A 24,257-nucleotide genomic window follows, 5' to 3' on the forward strand; every position below is an offset into this window, starting at 1 on the left:
AAGGCTCTGTCCCACCTGAACCCTGCTTAAATCTCTCAGATGAACTGCTCATCAGCCCCCAGGGCTTATTTTATTACAGAGTGGGGCTAGCTACTCAGCTGTGACCATTTTTAGCTTATTTCAGCAACAAAATGTGGTTTTTGCCCTTGAGTTGCTTTTAGGCAATACATTTGCTATAAAATGGAAGAGGAGGAGATTTTTTGGAGAAGATAAAACTTTCCAGACCATTTAAAAGGGGTATAACATGTTCATTAATTCACAAAAGATGGTGAAATAAGCTGAAAGTGGAAGTCTACCCTGCACAGAAATGTTTGATGTTGGATGACATCTTTATTCTTAATTTTTGTCTAGATTTTTGAACAAGTGCCTTTTTTAAAAGGGGTGAATGCTAAGATCAAAATAGGAATCAGTAAGAGGGAAAGGAATCAGATATTACAAAAAGTTGGGGGGGTGAAGACTGGAATTTCATTACACTAATACCTGGGTGTACTGCAAAAATTAATTAATTTTCATTGCACTCTTTGTGAGATGAGGGGATGATAGTATCTCTGTTATACAGGAAAGGAACAGAAGCACAAACAGCAGGAAAAAAAAGGTGACACTTTCACCATGGGGATCTCATTTGATCAACGTAGCACACTGTTTCACAGAGCACTTAGCATAGTTAAAGCCCAGCCTATGTACACTAGTTTCTCTGAAATAAATAAGTACAACGTGATCAATCAGCTCCTGTAAACAGTGTGTTCAGAGCATTCTCATGCCAAAGTATGAATTAACAGTTAATAACAGAGAGCTTTGCCTCATTATTAAAAAAAAAATTAAGATTATATGAGTCTCCTCATAGTTTCTGTCACACCTGAGATTATGAAGCACTTAGTAAGACAAATCATTATAAGGACAGAAACTTTTGCAGATAAAATAGTCTGTATGCGAATTAACACCACAAAATCTGTTTTCAATGTCAGCTAGCCTTCATTTCCTGAGATCTGTATCTGATGTTAATGATACAACAGGAGCTAATTAGTGAAGCGTCAAGTGTGTACTAGAGAAATCCTACCTTTTTCCCCCATTTTTAACTCGCGGCTGTTCCCTGCTAATTGCATTGTATGGATTACTTAAGTGCCAAGGTAAGCTGCATGAAAAAGATAACATTAAACTGGGAGATGAATGAAAAAGATCTGACCTTCTTCATCAAGGTCACTGATAGTGTAATTATTCTGATAAGCTAGGCATAATGATCTCATGTGCTATCAAGACGCCCAGGCTATTCAGTTCAGCCAAAATACATTGCATTTTCCAGTATACAATCCAGGCACATGCTTTTAAAATGTGTATTACAGGTTAAAGCTACCCATGCTGACCTGCCTGAAGACAGGACTGTGTGCTGGGGTGATGCTGCCACTGGGAGGAAGAAAGGTCCTGGGAAGGGTTGTTGCATGCAAGGCTGCTCTAGACATCCGTTCCAACGGACGAGCAAAAGCCGAAGGATCCAGGTCTGAATTTCTCTGGACCTTTTCCAGTCTTGCTGTCTCTCTCAGAGCTCCGGGAGATCGCGGTGAGCGGTACAGCAGCGCAGCCTCAGCCTCTGCTGCAAAAAAGTCCAGTGCACAAGGGCAGGGAAGCACCGCCAGGCTCCCCAGAGAGGATGCACCAGCAGCAGGACCAAGCTTCAGCTGCTCTCCTACTTCTCAGGACAGGGCCAAAGCTGAGGAGAAGACACCTGACAGCCCCCAACCAGAAGTCCTGGCTCAATCAATCCACTGGCTTTCTGTGGGTTCTCACTATAGCATCCCACCAGGTCTAGTGCAAGCTTCGGCCAAAGTAAAAGAACTAAAGAGAAATCACCTGCTCTGTGCAACTGGCCTACGTTTGCAGAATCAGATGAAATGAGCCCATGTGGGTTTATTGTGGGGTGTAAAGTTCAGAGGGAATTGCTCTCACTTCCCCAACAAACAGTGGGTTGAAAGAAAGCTCAGCCCTCATAATAATCCCTGAATTTAGAAAAGCCTTAATCTTTATTCACAAGGAAATCACTTATGCATGCACCATTGACAGGACAAAATGCAAAGTTTCATTGAACTTCAGGCTGGATGCACTTTTTTCTTTTTTGTTCCTTAGGCTTTACAAACAAATTTCAATGTATCCAGGAAAAACAGGGTTATATCATGCAGGTCCCTATAAAATCAAGGCAAAGATTTGCAGCACGTAGAAAACACTCCTAGCCCATGACTAAAACGCTTAAACAACAGAACACAAAATATCAAAAATGCTTGCAAGGAGCTGTGTTTAGCACATGACCGGCCACTGTGGGCTGCTCTGTGTGACTGGCATGGAATTATGTACCCACCGTGCTGGGACAGCCATCCCCATCGAACAAAAGCCGCTGGGGCCGGGGCTGGGAGGCGAGTGGAAACAGCCAGGCAGCACGCTGAAGGCTTCCATCAGCCCTCCGAGGGCATGCAGAGCATCCCACCTCAGCTGAAAGTAGACCTGTCCCTGAGAGGAGAAACCAGGCAAGAAATAATGCCCGAGTGCCAAGGTTCAATGAAAAGAAGTTCATGCCAGTGAGCAAAAGCAGGGATTCTTGTGGAAGGTGTCCCTGCCCGTGGCAGCGGCACTGGAACCAGATGATCTTTAAGGTCCCTTCCAACACAAACCATTCTGTAATTCTAGGATTCATGTTCCTGAAGTTCCCTCAAAGATCAGATGTCTTTTGGGCTCCTTTTTATGCTGCAGCAATGGCAGAATATGTATTTATTTGATAGGAACAATGTCCTTCTAGCCTCAGAAGGAAATACAGCGTTTCCCATTGCAGATATCAAAATTACATGCTGGTCTGTGACTTGTTCTGTGTATTTGCTGCTCTAATATAATATCACCTGCTCAGTAGCTTCTGGGCTGGGGTAAATGTTTGTGCCACCACACTTAATCTCCTCATCAGTGCATCTTCTCCGCTTTTGCTTGTTTGCTCACAAGTGTGACATATCTCTAAGTAAAGCAACAGAGATTTAAATAAATTAATCATAGAAATCATCACGCTGTAGTGGAGTGTGTTTTCCCCTCTGTGCCTTTGCATTTATTTAGTGATCCTACCGGCAAAGCCTGTAGTTGCTTGTGGTACTTTCACACATCCACAGAAGTGCAAAAGATGCAGAAAATAAGGAAGCTGATGGACAGACATTTAAGATGGAGGATAACAGACAACATACGTCCCTATTCCAGCGTAGTTCCTAAATAATATTTTTATTTCGCTTACAGATATTTTTGCTCTTTGTGAAAACACTGAGGCTGGTTTAAGAGTTGAGACTCAACAGCTCACAGATAACACTGAAGCAATGTTTCTATCTTATTTTCAGATCTGGTTCATTATGAGTCTGAGGCAAGAAAAGCCCAAGCACTGCGAAACAATGAGATTTGGGAAAATAATCCCATTGTCTGTTTAATTTTCACTTAACTGCAGTCCCAAAAGACAAGATGAAACATGGCAGTTTTTTTTTTTCTCAGTGACCTAGCCACTTTAATCCTTGGCTGCAGTCTATCAGATATTCTTTTCTAGCCTAGGATATTTGTTCTTTGACTCCTAAATAAAATGTCTTCTCATCTGATTCCACACAGGTACACTCTTTCTTCTTGATTTCAGGTCAAGGAAGGCACTAACTACACTCTATACAATAGAATTCTCTGAATTGCTATGTAAGCTGTTAGGAAAATTAATGTATTCAAGTCTCTGCAAACCTCCTTCTTCCTTAATCCTCATTGCAGGGTTGGCAAATCTTCTTTTCCTTGGTGACTCTACCTCTCCGGTGAAATACGTATCTTTAATTACATTTTGCTATACATAATCCAAGCCATCCAATGTCATATATGTGACAACACAGAAAATGGCTTCGTAGCTAGGATGGCAGGCTGAAGGAAGGCTGCCAGGAATACAAAGAAATGCTGTGTGTTGTTTCCTGCATTTTGAAAGATTCAAGGGGCATAGGTAAAAAAACACCAAAAATCTGAAATGTTTCCGATTTCACTATTTTCACATAGCTATGTTAACTTGATAATGAAAGAAAAGCAGCAAAAAAGACTTCAAATTTATGATGAAAACTGCCTTAAAATTACATTTACTTTCTCTCTAGATTTCTACAAGTCATTTTTCTCCCACTTTGCATCTCAGACAGAAAGCTTTTCCCCAAAAAAGAAATGCCTTTTGCTATGTGTCTGTGCAGCACATTTCACAAGGTCCACAGAAGCTGGGATCTTTCAGTGCTATGGAAAAAAAATCAGTTTAAAACTATTGCTTTTACAGGAAAAACACACTCCACGGGCTTTCATGCAGCAATCATCCACCAGGACTAATTTGAATATATGAGAAAACAAATGATTTCTGAGAGCTGCAGTAGTAATCAAAGGATTGCCTGCATTGCATAGGGAATCAAAAGCAAGAACGTACTATGTGACAGACCACTGCCCACACAGGCCGAGATGATATTTGAAAGTTGCTTTTACAGCTGCTAAGATGATGAAAGACTGCTGTCCCACATGAGATAACATTTCTGGAGTATCACTAGGGAACAAGCAGCATCTGGATTTACCTTGTCATTTGGCTCTTGCTGTATCCTCCGAGCAAGTCTGGGGTGCCTTGGTTTTTTGAGATTGCACCTTACTCTGCCTTGCAATAATTGTGTAATTACTGTACACTGTAATCTAAACATCATCCCCTTTGGATATGTTGCCAGTTGGACAGAGAGAAAAATCAAGGTATTCCTAATAACTAATAATTTTCAAAACCGTTAGCCAAAAATGCTTTTAAAAGCAAATCTATGTTACAAGTACATTGGCAATGCCAGGCATTTTCAGAGCTGCCTTGGGTCCTATATGCCATTAAAACATTTGATGGAAAGTGCCTTAAATATGGTCCTCCTGTTATATGTTCTGTTGCTGTATTTCTGCTTTAGATAATTAAGCAAGAAATTTCCTTTTTTTCCCTGTCTTTACTAAATCAGTCTCTGCTCACGTTTATCTGATCCATATGGTCGTTAGCTGAGTTATATTTCATATGCAGGATAATAAGATGGGATTTATTGTAGACATCCCACAATTCCAGATGTGGTTGCATGGTCATGGGTTGAAAAAGTCATTTCCCCTCTCTGCCCGCACTTCATTCCTCTGTCAGATATTACGTCTGAGTAGCTAAGTAATATGCCACTGCAGCCTGACAGAGGGCACAGAAGAATGCACACCGTAAATGCCAAATTAATAAAACTGGTGGTTTGCTCTGATGAAAAAGCCTGTAGGCTTAGTTTCAGCTATGGGGAAGCAAATATAGCACAAGTGAACAATACGTATGGATGGAAGGATTACAAGTTTCTCAGTTCCAAACAAATTATCTTAATTAGACAAGTCTTTCTTCTCTCTTCATCTCTGCTTTTTTCCCCTGCAATTATTTGTCTCAACAATGAATACTATGCTCTGTCTGCTACACAGTAATGAAGAAGAACAGCTGTGTGTCTATGTTTCCACAGCAATTCAAGAAAAAGGCAAATAGTCTTTTTTTTTTTTTTTTTTTTTCTGTAGCAATCACACACTTCTGATACGAGTGGTGGGGTTCAGACATGTAGCCCAGTGAATGTCAAGAATGCTACAGTGATTAGATATTATCTTGTCACATCTGTTTAGAAGCAATACATAAATCTTAAAAAATCTGGGTCATGATAGCTTATTAGCCACCCATCTACCCTGGCAGGACATGGTAACTTACATAAGACTAAGACCCATGCTGCAGCTAGAAAGTCAAGGAGAGATGTGGGAGGTGTTAATTATAGGTTTGGGAGGAAATTCTGTACTTGCAAAGAGAGCCCCCCTGCCCCTTGATCAGTGCGGTGTCCCAGGTGGTATACCAGTGGGGCTTAAAAAAAAAGAAAGAGAATGAAAGGTGGGGGGAAAAAAATCCCAGTGAAAGGATTAAGCAAATAATGATCCTGTTACAAGTGGCATACAGCCATGTCACGGTTTATGATACTTTCCAGAAAAATGAAGAGCAAAAACCATTTCTGATAAGAGACAACAGTGTGGGAGCTCTGGGTTGAAGTCTTTCATCTTTCATATGAACAGTCTGCAAAACTGTTTGTTTTTCTGTGCAGTAGATATAATACGTTTTTCTCTATATGGTTGATTAAGGTCTGTTGACAAGACTATACAAACCCAAATTATTACCTGATCCTAATGGATATCATGTGTTGCATAGAATATTTCATTATAAAACTTAACTGGCTAGGAATGGGAGCTGGAGGTATATTCCCAATGACAACTGACATACATGTGTTAATGAGCTATTTGCATACTCTAGATTACCCTACCAACCACGGTGCTCTGTGAACAAGGAATACAAGTATTATAGAAACATCAACTTCACATTGTTCTCCAGGTTTTGGAGGAGGCTATTATTTATTTTGTGCGTCTCTTCTCTGCAGTATCCTTGCCTTCGAGGAGGTGAGTGGGCAGTTGTTGCGGTGAAAATAAGACATCTCCAGGGCTGATGAGCTTTTAAGTGTCTCTAGTCTGTATTTCCAGCTGCTGGTATGGAAACGCTTAGAAGAGACAGAGTATGGTAGGGAGAAGGTTATCATGTTTCCTATGTCTTTTTCCATGTGTACGGATTTACAAAGAAAACACTGGATGTTGTTGTCTAAATCCACATACCCCCAGAGCAGGTAAATCTGTGCTTGCCAGTGTCTTCCTGGGAATGGGCTTCTGGAATGAGATGCCAGATAGAAATCAATGTAGCATCCTTACATCAATTTAACATCCAATCTTTCTGCATTTATCATTAATCCCAACCTCCAAGTTACATTTTTACCTCATATTTGTCAAAGCCTCCTGCAGTCTTCCCTCGGTTTAAGCTACAATCTAATGCATTTGTGCGGGTGGATGCCTGTGCTGGACGAGCCTGGGTCCATATGGAGGGATGGCATCAGAGCTGTGCCTTCATACTTACTTGTATAGTGCCTCACACATGTTTTGGATTTTCAGGATCTTGCCATAGAGGTGTATTAACAAACAAAGAAAAATACAGCAGAAAGTAGAATAAGTGCTTTGGAATGGGTAAATGAATAATTTTTACAAGAGTTAAAGGCACTTGCCTACTTGGTTTTGAGCCAGGAATTTGTCTGAGAGTAACTCTCTGGATAAACACAACAGTCAGGGATCTTTGCCAGTGATACATATTTAAGTAGAAGAGGCTGATACAGATCCAGCTGATCCAGCTGTACACTTGTGGGCTTTTCTTCCATTTCAGTTTTGTGGGGGTTTGTCTTACTTTGCTCTTTTGTGATTTGTTCCTCTCCAGTTTCAGAGATTGGAAGGTTTTAACATGATGAGGGCCCTAGGGAAATAAGCAGCAGAATTGCTTATGCCATTTCTTTTGGGACTACTTCTGTGTTTTTACTCTAATCCTAGTGTTTTGGTCACATAAAGAGAGATTATGTGAAAGAATAAAGCCATGTTAAGCAACAGAATTGCCTCCCTCTTGTGAGCACAGGCTGGCGGCACCTTGGCTGGAAATCTTTCAGATGTAGGAGACCAGGAGAGGGTAAAGGAGATTTCTTTTGAGGATGTGAGATGGACTCCTTTCCTGGATTTCAGTATGATCACCAAGGTTAACAGCAAAGAATTAGCAGCAGTGAAGGCAGCAGCCTGTGGGGAGGCTTTGGCAGCTGCAGGTCTGCACCACGTGTGTTACTCAGTACCCATCACCAGTATTCAGTAAAAACATATCGAAAGGCAAAAACTCAACCATGCACTTGCCGGAAAGGGTGTGTGAAATAACGGTATAGGAGGACAGAACCTTGCACCTGCTTGTCGGTGTGGTAGCAGAGCTGAAAGAAGAGCGCAAGCATTCCAGCTGTGGCTCCATCCGTAGCAAATCTAACAAGACCTTCCTGTCATGTTGAAACGGATGGCAGTTTTGCAGTTTTATAGTTTTACTTAAATGAGAAGCAGGTGTTTCATAAAAGAAACTTGTGCAGCAACATGTAATACACCACCAAACATGGCATTGCCAAAAATAGTGACAGGATACCAAAATACTTGGGAATTTCTCCCTTCCTCCCTCCAGCATTAATGCACCTCTTCTGTCACCTCATCTTTGCAGCTATTGATTTATAACGTGAACTCATTTTCAGCAGTAAAAATGAATCCAGCTCACATTTTGTCAACAGTAGAAACATCTTGTTCCTGAGGCTGATGGGGAGACAGGCTGAAGAGTGAGGGGAATCTGCAGAGGAACACATCCAGGGCACACCTCGTATCTTCTCCATACTTTCAGAGCTGCCCAAAGAAAGGAAAAGAACCAACACATCACAGGGTGGCTGGCTAGAAACATGCAGGTACCATTGCTTCACAGAGAGCTGAAAGGAAGAGACACACCTGAAATGGGAGGGGAAAAAGAAGAGCACAGCAGAAAATAACCAGCAGCAGACAAGAGAAGGTGGAGAGAAGAAATGAATTATTGCTAGCTAACAAAGCTAAGGGTGGTAATAAAAGCCTGTTTAATGGAACGGGCATAAAAGAAGAACCAGGGAAAAGCAGGCCCAATGATAAATGAAGTGGATAATCAAATTAACAAGAATTTTATAATGGCAGGGTTAATGAAATGTTATCTTATATCAGTCACCCAGAAGAGAAAAAAGGTGAAGTGGTGTCAGAGGTTATGCATTAATGAAGACCTAGATAGTAGGGAAGAAACAGTTGACTCAAGTAACGTAACACTACTGAGGAATTTTTAGGAGATTTTAGTTAAGAGATGGGAATAATAAAAATGTGTTGAAATCTCCATTTCCATCGTTGCTCAAATTCAAGCTACAAAATGTTCAGGGAAGCCAAGAAAAATTGCTGCCGTGAGAGGGCCCTGTGGAAGGGCTGGTGGGGGAGCAGTGTCCATGAACAGCCAGACGCTGTTCCTTTGCCTTCATCAGGTTTGGATTCAGACCTGAGCAGGTGAGCTGGTCAGGTAGAGTGCTCATTCCTGCAAGGCTGAGACACTTCTGGGGCTCCCAAAAAGCACTTCAACGGGCACTAAAATTTTAAGTACAAAAGTTTCTTTCTTATCTCCCATGTGACTCTGCAGTTGTTTGCCGTTAAGCATGTGCTTTGCTTAACCTCTGCCTGATTGCTCTGCAGTTTTCAGGACTGACACCATCTAAATTTGGTGTTTCCATCCTCCCAAGCTTTGTAGTTTGAACTTGGTGGTGGCTGACGCACGGGCGCTGCCGCCATCTGCGACGCACCTTTCCCAAAAGGGAAGGAATGAACTAGATCCATAAATATGTTGTTACAAGAGAAGAATTCAAATGAGGGTTACTTGTTTTACAGAGGATTTATCCTTTTTTTTCGCCTCCCTCCCCATGTCCATAGCAGGAGCCATCAGCTTCTGATCAAGGTAAAACATAGTGAAAAAAAACAACAAACCAAAACCAGAAGGAAGTGACTGGTAATCGGCTCTTTTACTAATACTCTGCAGAACAGCTGGAATTCTTGACACAGATTATAAGTGAACACTGAAACTGCAGTTTCTGTGGACATAGGTTTGTATGTTGATGCCGGTTTTAGTGGTTTTCACACAAAAGGATTTCTGCATTCAAATTACAAATGCACAAGAGAGAAGAGTGGGTACTACAAGTCTGCTTTCTAGCTTGATGCTTATTTTATATGTAGAATTGACAGACAGATTTGTGATTGCTAATTAGGAAGGGGGACAATTCTTTAGCTGGGAAGACATTTTATTCAAATTCATGTATTTCCATAGTAAAAGAGGATTATAAAATTATTAACCTTTTTATGTTCCAGTTAGCAGTCATACTTCCTGGCATCTCAACATTTGAATTTAAGACCTTTTCATGCACTGCCTGGAAAATTATTTGTATAAATAATTTTTTCCTTTATAAACTGTATTAAAAATAAGGCAGCCAGACATTCCGCTGTTGGCAAGAGGCAATTCAAATCGTCACCCTCATGGTCCTTCTAATCCAGTTGTGTGTTCATGGAGGAGAAAGTGCACGTAGGCACCTCGTGTCGCCAGAGTACGGCTGCCAGGGCTGGAGGGCGTTTTGTCTATGGATTCCGGCTTTTCCTAAAACGTGGATTTTCCTGGAACGCATGACAGCTGTCCTCGGTAGGAAGACTGCAGGGAGTTCTCCGTGGACGCAAAGCTGCAGCTGGCTAAGAACATTGCAAGGGGCGGCCTGCGGCTGCCGGCACTGCTGGCTGGCCATCGGCAACTCCCTTCCCTCTGCCCGTCGTCATCCTCTCGGTCAGAAGGGGAGCTGGAGACAAACCCCCTTTTCTCCAGCAGATCAGCTTCACTGGTTGTGCTGTTGGATTTCCTTTTCCTCCACAAGTTTATCTGGAAGGCCTTGGACTCGTGCCTGGAAGGCTCTGGCCCCGTCACTGTGCTGCAGAGCTGTGCCGCTACCGCAGCCCTGAGGTGCCTTCAGCCATGAGGGGCCGTGTGCATAATACGGTAAAACCGTGAGAGTCCTTCAGGCCTGATAGCATCCTTTTCCCCTCTTCTAACTTGAAGTAGCAATTAGCTCCCCTAAGGACACGTGCTGAGCCTTCCACTGGACTTGAAGGAACGTTTTAGTTTGCGCTTACCTGGCTCAGAAACAACCCCAGCCCAACAGCCCCATCCAAGAGGGGGGGCCTCTGAAAAGTCCTGCTGAAAAGCAGGAAAGCTCCAGCTGTTTTATCAAATACCAGAAAGAGCTGCAGTTTTTCTGAGCAAGTGGAATGCTTGTAGAAACAAATTACATCCTACCAAAAGTTTCAGGTTAGTTTAATGTTAGCTTCATGTGAAGCACGAGCTTCCTGATATTAGACAAGCAGATAAAAATTACATATTTTTTTTTATTTGAGCCATATTTTAAAATCATCTAATGATTTCACTCTGTTTGTGTTAAAAATGTGGAAAAGCACAAGTTCGTTTCTTACTAGACTGCAGAAATGGTCTCATTTAAGTCTGTAGTATTTGAAATGAATGACTGCTCTTCAAAAACCCGATCATCTGAGGAGCTATTCCTTCCTGCCCAACATGCCTTTTATTTTTCAAACAGTCTCCTGATAAAATGATTGTATTGTTTCTCTGTATGAAATACTAATTCATTTCAACTGACCTGTCTTCTTCTGTCACAAGTGTTGTCAAATAGAATCTCTGAAATTACTTTCCTTACTAGAGCAGGGAAAAAGAGCTTTCACTGACACATACTATCATTCTTATTTGATCTGAAAGCAAAGTGTCACTAGACATTTTAAAAATAAAATCTAAAGAGGATTTATGTATTAGTCTCTTTTCAGTATAATTTGTAATCCACTTGCCTACATTTCTAAAATTACTCACATATAGTTACATATACAAATTCAATACAAATTTTTACTTGAAGTCTTACTTTTCTGTTTCTTCTGAAAACACCTGTAATTTTTGTTGTAGGCCTTTTTTGATGGCACGGGGCTGTTAAACATATTAGCACATTCCTGGACTCCAGACTCATCAGGAGAGACATTCAAGTAGCATGGCAGTATGAGCGAGATAAACACATTGCACACATTTATAAAGCCCGTTCATTAAAATTTTGATATTTTTCTACCCATGATAGAGCACAGCTTGTTTCAACATACCATGAAGATTGAGTATGGAAGCTTAAGCATCGATGGAATAAGTTTCTAATAGTTAATTTCAAGGTAAAGGTTTTCAAAGGCACAATGGATGCATCCACTAGAACTCCCGCCTGTGTTTTTGAAAGTTCCTACGTCCAGGCATTTCTTGCCGGCCTGATCCAAAAATATTTGAGCCCTCCTGCCTTGTGACACATTCAGTATATTCAAACACCAAATTTTCTGTTCCTACTTGGAAGCAGAGAAACCAAAAGTTTAAGCAATATTCCTAATACAGAAAAAGGCAGTATGTGCTATAGATCTGTTTTTCCGTCTCACTCATAATAACAATTCTTATGCAGATAATTTTGGTGGGTATTTTACAATTTCAGAATATTTTGAAGGAGCCTGAAATTCAACAGACTAAAGAATACAAAGGCAAGACTTCTGTGGAGAGACACTAATAAGATGGTGTGTATAAAATGTTCCCCTAGAGACTGTATTGATCATAAAAGATCACCTTAATCATAGATGAAAGAATGCCAGTACCAGTTAAATACAAAGAATGACTAGTAGGGGGTGGGGCATGTGGCAGGCTTATATATATTGCATAAATGTATAAAGAGGTCTGGGGTCTGGAAATTTTACATTAGGAAGATAATAACTGCAGAAGAGTAGTATCAAGCATTTCCAAAAGTATCTATCATACAGCAGTACTGTGATGATGTGCTGCTTCAGTATGGTTTTTGAGCCTCTAGGGAGAGAGAAAAAGCAGGGCTGGGATAATAACGTAACAAAAATAAACCAAACCTGCAGGGAAATGAAGTTACAGGCCAAGATGAGGACACAGACTCCAGTTTACAAGCCTTGCATAAGAGCGGTGGGGAGGAGCGTATAATACAAGATCTGCTCTGCTGCTGTCTCGCTACAAGCCTGAACTAGACCTGGCAAACGGATGAAAATATAACTTGGCAAAAGCTGCACATAATTCAAAATCTGTCTTGGCTTCAATATAAGTTACAATGAAGCATGGTGATTTTGAAATCCCTAGGAAAGTAATATTCCGGGAAAAAAATTATTTTACTTGGAAGCTTTTTTGAATAAAGGAAACATTTCGTTCTAAAAATATTAGAAGATACAATAAAAAAGAACTGAAAATTGAAAGAAAAGTCATTACAGTTGTAAGCAGTTCATTTCACAATGTCAAAATGTCACCAGGCTTTGATCTTTTTAGGAGAGGTACTGGAAAACAGGAGAGTTACAGAGATTTGGGAAAGGGAGAGAGCACCTCTGCTCCAGAGGAGGAACGTACCAAGAGAAATAAGAGAATAAGACAGTTTCTGACCATGACAGCTGAAGTGCATGCTGTCTCCTTGGAAGGCCAGGGCTGCAGTATCAGAAATATCACCAGATCAGCTCCGTTTTGTTCTTTCCCCCAAGTGCCTCTCCCCACCCTGTTCCCTAGCCACAGGTTTAGCACACGTGGTGGGATGCCTTCCCTCACAGGCTCTCATTAACCACAGCTTCAGTGCGTGCTTGCATCTCTCACTGAGTATAGCTGCTGTCATCAATAATATATTCTCTTTGATTCCCTTCCTTACTTTCTTCCCTCCATAGCCCTCCAGAAAACATCAGGAAATTTGCATTTCTATCTTAACAGTGAGAGACTCGGGAACAGCGAAGGTAACTAACTCATGACACACACAGCTGGACACGGCATCACAGACAAGTCCTATCTGACACACATGCAGGCGTGTCCCACACCGCTCCTTTAGCAAAGCACTGTTGCCCCGTCAGCCAGACTCCTCCCGTGATTATAGCCGTTCCGGCAGGATTTTCAAAGCGATCTCTGCATACCTTTACTGAAATGGGAGAAATCAGTACTCCTCCACCAGTAGATTTACAAGGAAATACTTGTTTGGTTGGTTGTTTTGTTTTTTTTTTAAATAAGCACTCAAACAGACAAAAGCGATGGAAATGTTAACATATTTGTATCACAGATGTTATCGTACACTTCACAGCAGAAGTGGTTTCAGGCATGCCTGTATTATTCCACATGAGACACTTGTTACTTGGAAAGCGAGTCTTTGGTCTCTTTCGGGTCCTTGTTTTTTCAAGATAAAACAGCTGGGTTTGTTTCAACATTTGCTTTTAAAATGCGGCATGGGCGAGTGTTTCATCTTGATATACTATTTACTTTGGAAGACTTTCCAGGCTTTGTTGGTTGCATCCAAGGGTCTCCTCAGTCTGCCAACAGACAGACGGCTAAAGAAAGCAGAGCGTTTAGTTATCCAGGACAACTGCAGGTGTGCCTAAAACCAAGCCTGTGCTTCAGGTTCTTTTGTGCCTAAGCTGGTGACAGAGCACAGAACACCTCCAAAGACCAAAGCCACAGCTGCAATGTTCAGTCTCTGACAGGTGTTGCTGCTTAGATTACTCAGTAAAGTAACAGACTTGGCCACCTTGTTTCCCCAGTGTTTGCTGATGAATTTTTAAAATAAAGATTACTAGAACGATGTCATTGTACTACTCAGACTCATATTAATATAATGGATTGCTTGTCAGCAGAAAGGAGTAATGAGTCACAAATGGTGTGACAGTGGGGAAAACAAATCAGCTTTATAATGAGGGGATTAAATCTGAGGTGTGACCGTCTTTGCCATTCAGAAAGATTTTACAGCAGGTGCCACTCACATTAAAAACACAACCTCACAAGAAAGCTAAAGACCAAATGTGTGGTTATTACAACCTATGCAGATATTCATCATTCAAAAGGTAAAAATGCAGCTCAGACATTGTAGATAAATACAGTTGAGTGCAGTGCAAGAGTAGAATGCAATTATATCAACACACGCAGGCCCCTAAAGGACGGCAAGAAGACAACTTCTTTCTGATCACAAACAATTAGCAGCTGGCTGACGTCCCGCAGCAGGAAGACCGGCATCCTTTTTTACATTTTATTCTGAGTGCAACTGTGGAAATAGCATTATTATTTATGTAGGCCCCGGTCCAAGACAGCACTTAATCTTATCAGCAGGAATTTTAACCCCAACATAAGGCTGAGGCAAATGGGTTAGTAAGATTAAAGGGTGATTAGTTGCTCGCAGCCATGGTTCAAGAAAGTGTTGGGGCGTGCAAAGAGCACTTTGCTGTGTGGGTCCCGGAGACACCCCAGCCCAAGCTTTCTTGTCGGCATTCCCATGGGAAGGGCGGAGGAGCAGGGACAGCACCTGCCGAAGGGGCAGCTTCCCCGGGACACTGCAGGCTCCTGGGAGCAGCTGGAGCACAAACACCTAAAGCAGCGCTGGCCAAAGCAGCGAGCGGCACGATGCCACCTTCTTTTGCCTCTCCCTTTCCTTGGCCTGCAAAGTTCAGCTTGGTCATACTGACAACTGTTTCAGTGCCTCACTACGTTGTAGCTCAGGCTACACAGACTTTACGTCTTTCTCCGACTCGTCCTTTGGAGGCCTTGCAGCAATGCAAAGAAATCACCAAGAAAATAAAATCAGGTGTTTACACTTTGGCTATGCAGTGTATTTATTGATCTGAAAAGGAAACCTGGTGGGAAGCAAATGAGAAATGCAAGTGAAGACACCCACTGCGTAAACTCTCACAATGGGTGTTTTGGGTTTTTTGGTGAAAGGCTATTTGGTCAACAAATCTTAGTTTTTCCTTCTGTGTGTCAGTATCTCCTGGAGTGTAGCATCCACCTGTACCTTCAAAAATTATCTTTGCTTTACTAGCTGTGCCTTCCAAGCTGTGCTGCAGGTTTCTTATTTTTTTTCCTACAAAGAAATTGTAGTCCTTTATATCCACTGTTTGTTTCAATTTACGGCATGGCTACCTTTGCTTGACCATTGGGTCTAGCTGAAACAATACTAAAGAAGCTGTCGTCTTTAACTCCTTATGCTTTCTCTTTACATTTTTATCCTTCTACCTTCGTTTTCTAAATGTCTTTTTAACAGCACTATTATATTTTCGCAAGACTTCTAAAGTCCTTAATTTTGACCTTGGAAAATTCTCGGCCTTTTTTTTTTTCTTAACGTTTTTTTTCAAGGTATTTTTTCCCTTTTTTTTATGCAAGGAAGAAACAAAATTCATAGAAATAGAGGGAAAGTCTTAAACAAATCATGTGTCTTGCTGCTTTAGCCTTCTGACACAGCTCTGCTGTACTGCTCTGCGTCTTTCATCTGCTTTATGAACACTCACTATTATTTTAGAACAGTTTAGAGTTGCTGCCCAACTACTTCATTGCAACACCCTAGCTAAGCAGCTTTTCTAGGCTGCGTGAAGGTTTTGAGCCCACTTAGAAAAGTTAGCCAGCTTATTCTGAAACACCTTCAATGGTGATTTAAATTAATTTGGCTCACTGCCTTGAAACAGGCTACATTCCCTGAGCCCATCAGGACACGCTGCCTCCAGGAAGGCTGGCGGCACAGACTGGTAGCACAAACTGCAGTTTAGCTACGCCATCACAAAAAGACAAGCAAAATTACTTTCATGAAACCATCATTATTCCCATTCACAGATCCACCCTGAAATGGCTTTCTACTGCAATCTTTGTTCCTTCTGTCGCCAAGGTCTCTTTATTCTGTATGTTGTCATATATATGTTTAGCATACAGTATTTGAAAAAGTCATCATTGGGTTTTATTTCAAGCCAAAGAATCATAATAAATAACCTGTACAGTTATGTCTAGGTCAAAGCAATATCCCCTAATGTAGTTGCAAGCCCATAAAAGCCCAAGGTACATATGCAGGACCATAATGCAGTATTAATCACCACAATAACTAATTTAGGGCTGCCTGTTGATTCTACATTTTTTTTCCATTAAAATACATTGAAACATCTGTCTTCCTGGTTTCCCTTTTAGGCACCTATGAAATCCATAGGCCTTCTCTGGGCTGATGCCTTGCACCTTACTGGGACACAAGCAGAAGGTCACGTTTGTGGGGTCGTAAGTACTCGGTGCACATCACTTACCTCTGATGTTACCTGAAGGCAAGCCAGGTTTTAAAATACACATACTCAAATATTACCTCTTGCAGATCCAGTATTACTTAGGCGCAAAACAAATAGCATACCGGATGGGTTAAAGCTCCTTATTGATAAAGAAAACCAAATCAGCCAAGTTTGGTGGCTGAAGTGTTGTGACATTATGTATTTGCTCATCCGCCCTCCCCCTGCCCCCAATAATCTGGTTCATAATCCTTAACACTAAACCATAGCACATCATCTTACGTTTTTGCCCCAGACCTGAACAGTATGAGCTGTTCTGTGCTCTGAAGAGGCTAAACTGCCATTTTTAAGTCGGTGATGTAAGCACCCTTATATTCTCATCACCTTGAGAATGGCTGAAGGTGCCCAGAAGCCTTGGCACACCTTTCCGTATCCTTGCGGCATTTTACAACAAATGTGCCTGACACAGAAAAGCCAAAGTCACATGCTGTAATTGCTTAAAGGATACCACAAGGTGTGCCAGAAATGTGGTGTTTCTCCGAGCAATCCAGCCCAGCCCAAAGGTATTACTTAATGCACTCAGCACCCTGCAAGACCCTTGTGGAGAGGTTAAAATTGGTTAAAGAAGACCCTGTGCAAAGACCCTGTATAGAGACAAGTTTAACTCAGGGAGAAACCTGATTCAGTCCCCTAAAAGCAGAATTTGGCCTGGAATCAAAAACACAAGAGCACAAATTCTCGCCTACCCACTTCACTGACCAAGAGACGCTTTACCTGCTGTTTGCAATACAGACCAATGTCACTGGCGCTTTTCCTGCCAACAAAGTTATCAACCCAGCTTTGCTATTTATTGCTGGTGCTGTAAAAAGTATGAAAACCCCAAAGCGATTTTTCTTTCTCAAACTCAATTTGCAGCACAGGCTGGAAAGCCCACACAAAAATCCCCACCTTTTCTTCCCTATGGCAAACTGAGCTCCCACTGGATTTCTAGCATTTTCTTTCCTCCACTTCAGAGAAGCAACGGGGTATGTCTCCCACACAGATTATTTGTGCAGATGTTCTCATCTCTGTCAGAGTCCCAGCTCTCCCCTTCACTTAGTTAAAGTCCCCTTGAGCCTCAGCTGGGGGACAGTGGAGGAAGCCCTGTTCCAAGCTGATTTATCTTCCTCGTAGGATCTTCAAAAGGACATAGGAAAGCGACCCCTCTAACAGTCTGCATTTGAAAATTCCCATGTATGCTCTTCCAAGTGATTGCCCAGGGTGATTTTAAAAGACAAGAGTGATGCTGAAGAGGTAACAGAGCCTTCTGAAGGGAGATTCCTGCTTTCACCATTGGTGGCCATCACAGTCAACAGAGCAAAAAATTCATTCAAATGACAAATATGAGCTGAGCCAAAGTGCCTGTGGTGTTTTTGTAAGATTCCCCTCACCCCTAAGTATCAGTCAGCAAAATCTTCAAAATACACACAGCACAGGACTAAGAATGTTTTGGGTCTTACTCTGAAAGTTACTGAATAAGATGTATGCAGTGCTTTTTTTTTTTTTTTTAAAAAAGTTTTTTCCAGATATACTTTTTTTTTTTGGGGGGTGGGGGGTGGGGGTAAGAACATGTGTTCCTGTTAATATATACATATATATGGGGGAAAAAAAATCTCAGTTTCTTAAAAAAAAGAAATCTCATATTGATCAAAACGTGGCAAATATTGCAAGAAGGATTCATTTGAAATTATGCAGTGTAGAATCAACTTGGGCATTTCAAAGCACATCATGAGATGCTTTGAAAACATTTCAATCAACCTTCACATGGCTCAAAAATCCCTCTGTTCTGATTTTGCATAAACAAGCTTGCCCTGTCCTTACTGATGCTGTGAGGGCTACCAGCAAGGTGTTAATGAGAATTTTTTGTGTGTGTGCCAGTAGGGACGTATCCCTTAACAAAGAATTTGACTAATCTGACAAGGTCACTTCTATATAAGCAGCCAAACCTCTGTTAGCCTGTAATGACTTCTTCTGATCAATAATGACATGGCAAGATTTGAAACTGGCAACCTGGAGGCAAAAGGCTTTGTACCCTGATACTAATCTCCTGAGCTCTCCAGTCCCCTCGAAGGTGCTGCTTTCTAATGAACATATTCTACATTCAACATGACAAATAGCTTCAATTAAAAAGAGAACTTTGGGAAAACATTCCTGTTGTTGAACAAACAACCCTACAGTATTACTCATTTATTCTTTTAGGCCACTGGAGTTAATATGTCAGTTCTATAAATTAAATGTTTCTGTATGAATCACCAAGAAAGATGCCTGGGAGCCGCATCACCCTGGGACGTGAGCCATTTCTCCTGGGCTCACGATGAGATGGGAAGCACGGACTGGTGAGGGCTGGGATCAAGAGATATGCCCCCAAGAGCATCATTGGTATCTATAGAACTGAAGCCCTGCCCTTAAGAGGGGCTTTATAGTTATTACAGATGCCAATTATAACAGACAGCAAGGACTGCAGACACTGCAACAGCGAGGGAACCGGGTGAGCTCAGTTACCATGCGAGGGAGAGCTCGCTGCTGCTCATTACTGTGAAGATGTAGGAATGAGGCAGCAAGGCCAGCTTGTGCAAAACTGAGCTTTCAGTAAGTTCTCCTTTTTTACTCCTCATTCCAGATTATTTTTCATTCCGTTACCTGCAACATAAGCACTTTCTTTCAGCTTCGGTTGGTGGCAACAGATGGAAAGCCAACAGAGACGTCTCAGCGCACAACAGCCCGCTTTGTGCACGCCACAGACCTTCTGGCCTCTTGGACGGTGCGCTCCTCAAAGTTAAGCCTTTAACTCAGGTATTCAGGATCTGATCCTGACATTCCCCCTGAAGCCTGAGGTCAAGTGAAAGCTGTGCAGATCACAGTGCTCCCGACAGATGTACACACCAAGCAGCCCCAAGTCCACCCAAGTCACAGAGCGGCGAGTTCAGGAGATGAAGGGTAGAGACAATGCTAGAAGAATTATAAATCCTTGCCTTGATTTTAAGCAAAATATTTTAGAAGCGTATCATTGTGGCAGGGCAACAAGAAATGCAGTAAAGTTTACTGGCTCACATAACTCGATTAAGCTTAAGCTTTGCTGTTTAAGCATTCCTGAGGGAGCTGAACAGGGATGGAGGCAAGGAGTTTACAGCAACACTGAAGCTTTTTGGACTGAGTTTTCACTACTGAGGCTTATGGAGGATTTGCACCCACCCTGGAGCCCCCAGATCCTCCGAGCTAGTCAGGCTATGACCAGTTATCCCAGCATGACCTCGAGCAGCCCTACCGATTTACATCCAACTCCTGTCTCATATCTGGCTGCCACAGAAGCAGCTGACAGATCATCCAGCTTCACTGGGCTTGTGCTGCCCGGGGCTCTGGTGTGAAGAGGTCCTCATCTTGCTCTCTGTCTTTGTCACAGCTGCCCTGGGATTGCTCTATCAGGTCACCATTGGAATCTCTGTTGGTTTGCACCATATTGCCTGTGCATTAAATTTCACCAGCAATTTAAACTCCACCACCAGAGACAACCTGGGTGTGAAGCGTTGCCATCTGAGCTCTTCTAAAGGGGTTCACAGCTACTTCTACTGGCATAAATGGAACAAAGCAGAAGGCTGTGGGAAATCAGACCGCAAGCTTTAAAGTGGCTAGAAGCTGATCTAGAGGGTTATGTTGTCTCCAAAAAGGACACTCAAGGACAAGAAATCACACTACTGCTTTGGAACCTCTTCTGTTTGTAACATTGCTGTGAAATAGGAGCTTTCCTTTCCTCCCTCCAAACTGTTGGTAGTTTTCTATGACTTGGCTTTACTGAAAGGTCATCTAGATGGTTGTGTCCAGGAATTTCCATCTGTCTCTCTTTTTTCAAGTTCAGGGACTCTATACTCATCTCAGCTCTTTGAAAAGCCTTCAGAGATTATCACCTTTGATTTGGACCAGTGAGTTTTTTACCTAATGAGCTCCAACAGAAACAAGTTGGTTGCTTCACCAGGAAATACTAAAAGGACATAAAGATGATTCTCATTGTCAACTGAATATCTGAAAAAAGCCCTACACAGCTGAAGTGCCGCAATTCTGACTCCTGTCTGTGCTCCTTTCTGTAGGATCCCAGAATATAAAACTGCACTGGCAGTTCAAATGAGATCCTGATCAGCTGGAATCCTCTAGATCTGATTACACTCCAAGTCCAGGCAAGCTAATATCTACAGGTCTTGTTCACGAGCAACCATGCCACTATTAAAGAGATTGTATAAAGGGAGCAGCATTTATGCAAGCTGAATGTCTATGATGCCACGAAATTAGATGTTACCACAGATGTTGCCATATCCTCAATGCTTAGGTAGTACTATACATTTTTCATAAATGTGAAATTACCTACCTCAACTTTCACAAGAAAAGCTGTAGCTGTCATATAATCAAGTGGAAAAAGTTGTCAGTACTCAAAAGCAGCGAGCTAATAGTAAAAGGCTACACACCATAGTCCTATCTTCAGTGTGTCATGCTCTGTGGCTTGAAACTGCAACAAGGTCAACCCACAATACAGTTTTCCACTAAAGGTCTAAGATGCAACACAGCTGGGGAATAGTTGGTTTGACTTTTGGCTAAACTCTTAACAAGTTTTTGGGGGCACCATTAGCCTGCTGCGCCCTGTGCATACACAGAAGTTCTGTTGTGTATGTACATGGTGATGCTGCACTCTACCCTTAACCGAATCCAGGATGCCCAACTCACTCAATGTCACCCTACGTTTACAGGTATCCATTCAAGTGAGAATTTCAAAGTTGCACCCAGCCATCTGGTGTATCGCTCCGTTTAAAGTCTACTACCCAAAGCATAGCAGTAGGCAGGTATAAAGCTTTGGCATGAGGAGTTTATTTGGTTCTGACATCAGAGATCTAGAACTGGAAACCCACCTTAGCAAGATATCTGTGCTATAATTTTAGCTATGTTACAAACCTGAATTCTCTGATGCTTCTCTTCTACTGCATGAAATGCTGAGGAGTCTGTTCAGATTTACAGTTCACTGATCTGTGCTGAAAGTATCTATTATGATAAGCAGAGGAATGAATGGAAGGGAAAATTGTCTATCAGCACTCCCAGAGAGGTGAAGTTCTCAAGAGCAGCAATCACGAAAGTTACAAAACAGCTACATTTTGCAAGGGTAGGTCTGAGAATATTCCCCTGTCAGCTCTAGTAAATTGCACCATACATGGGTGTATCTGTCAGTACGTTATTGTCACTATTAAACATCTGATAGAAACAGGGCATCTGCAGAATGTGAGAGTGAGAGAAATGAACACCACCAGTAGGACAGCAATTCAGTAGTAAATGCATTCATTTTCATTTGAAAGGGACCGCACAGAGCAATCTGAACTGTAATTCAGCGATGTTAGGAGCATTCAGAGGGCTTTAACCTGAAGAAGCACCGAATGTCACTACGGTTACTTATGTAACAGTCCAAACTGCTATGTAAGAAGTCATTTAAAGGCTTAAGGTAGTTTAAGGATTTTCTCGATGCTTACACTGATACTGCCATGGCACCTGCTTTATGGTACCCTACTATTTTTTACATCATTTTTATAAAGAGGATTTAAAGCTCTAAACGATAACTTAAATGCAAAAAAAAAAATAAAATATAATAATCCCACATTATATATCTCAGAAAAATCAAGACAAACTTTTGTGCCAGCTTCAGCCTTGTAGCTTTCTAGTTCATGTAACCGGTATGATTTGAAGTACTAAGAGAGAAAAACTCACCTTGTTAGCTAGCTTGTTTATGTCCCTGCATACATTCTTAGAGTCAGGAATCAAAGGGCTGATGCTTTTTAAAATTGCTTTTTATTCTTTTAAGTGCTGCAGGATTATTTTAGCAAAAGAAATGTCCCTCACATCCCTCCTGACTCCCACATCCCATCAATGCTAACCAAGCACTACCTGCAGGATCTTCATCAAGCCCAAATCTGTACCTCAGCTGCCTTAGCACCTAGGATCGAGATCATTGACAGTAACAGCTGATTTATTTGATTGTTATCATGCTTGGAAGTGGCACAGTCTCCTTTCATGTCTGTCAGCACTTAACAGACAATAACAGTTAATTGTAATTAGTAACCAGCATGTAACCTGTGCCAAAACCCAACTTGATTTCAGATTCCTGGCTGCAGGTACAACCTATGCACATTTCCGTGCTCATTCTGCCCCAAACCAGGGAGGCTTTCTGCTCTTGTGGGCAGGATCAGCTGGAGGATCCTTAGTGCTTGTGAGGTGCAATGTGATGTTAGAAGAACGGAGGAGGACAATAAAAGGACCTGGATCTTACCTGCCCTTTCTCTCTTGCCCTGCGTGCTCTGTGGGGGCACCTCAGCACCTTGTCAGCCATGGCAGCTGACAGAGGTGGGGCAGGCAGCTTTGGAAGGGCTCTCCTGCCTCACTGGCTCAACTGTCTTGGCTCTTCCAAGCTACAGCTGTAAGGAAGGAAGCAGAGTCTTCAACCCAGTTCCCAAAGGACAAAAGTCAACGTCATGAGTTCTCACCATTAGCACCAAGTATTTTCTAAAAAGCCAAACCCAGCTCAGGGCGTCCTCAGTGCAAGATTTAAAGTGCATCTGCCCTGTGCAATGACTTACGTATTGCAGTGTCTCAGGGCATTAGCTCTGACAGCCGACACAGGTGCTGAGTGGGGTGCCCCATGGGGAGAACAGGGTAAGACTGACTCTCAAGCACCTCCTGCTGAAGGCCAGGCAGCCGGTAGGTTCCACGGACAGCGTTCATGTCAGTAACCTGCACTTGAAACACGCTGGCATTACAGGAGTAGCTGACATTGCATAACTAAAGCTTCCCTTCTCCCTTCCATCTGCATAGGATGGATGTTGGAAAAGACAAAGTGATGCGACTGTAGTGGGAAATACACGGGCAGGGATGCCAGCCGCCTCAAATGAAGAACCAAAACAAATGGAAATGAAAGGTTGCAAGAGCAAAAAATGTTGTGAGCAGTTCAGATGCAGGAGTGCCCGACCAGCTGCCTCTGGGGAACCAGTATACACCGCCTAAATGGTATCTGCACCGTAACTCAAATATCAGTGCCTCCACAGGTTGATAGTTTGCTCAGTGATGAGTGGCATCGCTCAGGGCTTCCGAGCCACAGTGTGGAAGCGAGAAGTGAGCAGCTTGTTGTGAATGGATCCCTGTCCAGGATAACAGCCAGGAAACAATACTGCTGAGTCCACGCAGGAGGAGGCTGGACCACTGGAAGTACACTTGAACGGCCTTGAAGGTAGCTGGCTGGGCAAGGAGTGCTGCAGCCAATGTAAGGTGTCCATCGACTCGTTTTTATAAAATTGCAGTCAGAGGCAAGAAACCTACAGCAAGCTCGGAATGCAGAGGTGTCTCTTGTTTTATTTAGTCATGGTGGTGGGCAGCAGCCTCTCATTTCTGTGGCTGCTTCTGGCCAGATCCACCTAGTACTTCTCCACCTGGAGCGCTGGTAGCTCCTGGAGGAACCTCCCACCCCCTCCAACACCAAGCACTTTGCCACCATTGTCACACACTTACTCAAACGACTAATGCTGATTGCCCGACCTGGTGCCATCCCCCCTCTCTTTAGTCTTATTGAGAGTGTAAAAGAGAGGACTTCTATCCACAGCCTC

This window comes from Falco punctatus (genome assembly GCF_963210335.1).
Source record: "Falco punctatus genome assembly, chromosome: 1".
Classification (NCBI taxonomy): domain Eukaryota; kingdom Metazoa; phylum Chordata; class Aves; order Falconiformes; family Falconidae; genus Falco; species Falco punctatus.